The sequence below is a fragment of the Mastigoproctus giganteus genome, chromosome 14, assembly GCF_048544385.1.
Source record: "Mastigoproctus giganteus isolate SK-2022 chromosome 14, ASM4854438v1, whole genome shotgun sequence".
NCBI lineage: Eukaryota > Metazoa > Arthropoda > Arachnida > Uropygi > Thelyphonidae > Mastigoproctus > Mastigoproctus giganteus.
In genome coordinates this window covers 116,831,377-116,834,153 of record NC_143588.1, presented here as the reverse complement: position 1 = coordinate 116,834,153, position 2,777 = coordinate 116,831,377, and positions in this window count along the sequence as shown.

The window sequence follows — 2,777 nt, the reverse complement described above, 5'->3', positions numbered from 1 at the left end:
TTGGAGACATGCTCAAGAAATCCAAGTCTATCGTTGGAGACATGCTCAAGAAATCCAAGTCTATCGTTGGAGACATGCTCAAGAACTCCAAGTCTATTGTTATCTATTATCATCTATTGTTAGGCCTAAGTATTTTATCTTTGAGAGGTAGGGCAATTGTTTTCCCTACAACACCACTCTAGGAGGCCTTCTATAATCAGAGTGATTTTTGAATACCATAAAGTTTGTTGTTGTGGCCGATATTTTTAATTTCTTAACCTGTGCCCATGTAGAAAGATCGTCCAGAACTCTTTGAATCATTTGTTCCAGTGTGGCTCTCGAACTACCCATCACACCAACCACTAAATCGTCGGCTTATGATTTTACATATTCATTACTCTCTCTGGTCAGCCATTGATCCAGGACTGCGTTCCAGAGGAGAGGCCCCAAGACAGAACTCTGGAAACAGTCGCGTTATACGTTAGATGTTTAGTACATACTCTGATACGCCTGTTTGTGAAATACGACCTTAGGACCCCCAAAAAGTATAGTTATCACTTTTAGCCATACGCAAGGATTTGAGGGTGCTTTCCCACCAAAGGGAATCAAAGGCGTCCTCAAAATCAACAAAGACCATTAACACATTCTTGTTTGGAGAGTTCTGGATATAATTTATCAAGAACTTGATGGCATCTTCTGTAGAGTGACCTTTTTTAAAGCCGTGTTGACAATCGGAGCATAAAGTTTTATTTAGAAACATGTCCAATATTCTAGGAGAAATTAACCTCTCAAAAAACTTCCCCAAGTTTGCCACAAGAGGAATTGGCCTGAACGCTCGGATCAGTTCTTTTCTTATTTGTTTTGTACAGAATTTTAAGTAGTGCAAGTTTCCAGCAATCAGGAAAGAACCCTTCCAAATAACAATTATTAAACATGTTGAGAAGAAACCTTACGATAAAAATCAAAAAGTTTAATTATAGCCTGATTTTCTACACGAGTGTGCAAAATTTAAGGACCAACACTATTTCTAAAGGTTACAACCACAAAATCGTTACTTAAGGTACTCTTTACTGATGAGAGTAGATTCAGTCTCAGCAGCGATTCTAGACGTCAGCTAATCTGGTGAGAGGTTGGCACACAGTATCACCCCTCAAACATCACTGAAAGGGATCGATATGGCGGTCGAGGTGTTCTCGTCTGGGGATGCGTTATCTTGGATGAACGTACATAACTCCTGATACTGGAAGGCGGTACTGTAATCGGTGCACGCTACTGTACTCCGGTAATCCTTCCCCATGCGCGTCTGTTCCGAGGGGCCATTGGCACCGAGTTCGTGTTTATGGATGATAACGCCACACCTCAGCACTGCAGCAGTTGATATTCTTTTGGAAAGTGAGGACGTTGTTCGTATGGATTGGCCTGTCCGTTCCACCGATCTAAAATACCATCGAACACATATGGGACGCACTGGTGAGACACCTAGCGGTACGTCCACATCCACCAGAAAATGTTCACCAGCTGAAGATGGTGCTGACAGAGGAATGGACGATGTTATCGCAAGAACTTATCAACAACATTGTTCTAAGCATGGACAGGCGGTGCAAAGCCGGCATAGAAATTAGGGGTGGCCTTATCTCCTACTGAAGACCACCTCTTCCCTCTGTTCCATCTTTGGCAGTGATGCATCTGTATCATGGCAGCCAGTGCAATGTTGCCAGTGGCGCGAACCGCATGAAGCCATGCATACAATCTCATGACCACCACCTAGCTGCTTGAAGTGGTATCATGGTATGGGGGTAAGTTCTTTTGGTACCGACTGGATTCGCTGATCGGATTGCAATGGATTCTTTCAAGACCACAACGCAATTGTCCATAACTCAATTGTATTTGAATGGTTCGAGGAACAATCTGAAGATTTCTAGCATCTACCCTGGCCGCACAATTGGCCAAATTTGAATCCACTGAGAATTTCTGGGTTTTGTTCGAAAGGGCAGTCGTCTAAAGGTCAAATCTGGAACTAGTCTGGAGCTAGACTCCCTCAAACAAAGTGGAATTTATGGTATGAGCAGTACGGGCTCTAAATAGGGCAAAAGGTGACCTTAATATTGAACAGAGGTCTCCAAGTTATTGGGCAGTAGGATTGCCATCCATGTAAGTGTGGCTGGGACCACCGCCATTGAAGCTGGCTGTTCTGGCGTCCTCAATCCAAGACCTGGATCCTTCAAGAGCCGATCCAGGTTTTGGATTGAGGTCACTTTGAAATCAGTTTGATCGGATCCAAATATAATGCAAAATGGACCTTTTATACAAATAAATATTAAAGAACAATTTTGCTATTGTGTTGCTCTTTTTTTTTTTTTAGTTTTATGATTTAAAAAATATTATTTTATTGTTTATTTTCAGTTTGTAATTAAATAAACTGACGCAATAATTTTAATTCCTTATTTTCGACAAATCTAAATAAATAATGAATATATTGACCGACAGATGGCGATAGCGCATGATAGTCGAACTTATTCAGCTTTAAGGCTTCAAATTACAGTATTACGTCCTGTATATTTTTTAAAGTTGTTTCTTTTAAAATCAAACTTAAAATAAAAAAAATTTAAAGGAATTATAAAAGTATTAAACCCATTAAAATACTGAGGAGTAAAACCTAAATCAGCTAACACTTTAATTTCAAAAATTAAAAAAAGAAAGAATGAAAATGATTTACATATTATTATTTTTATTTTTATAAAAATATTTTTATTTACATAATAAAAATAACAAATCTATAACCAAATAAATATTTCCAA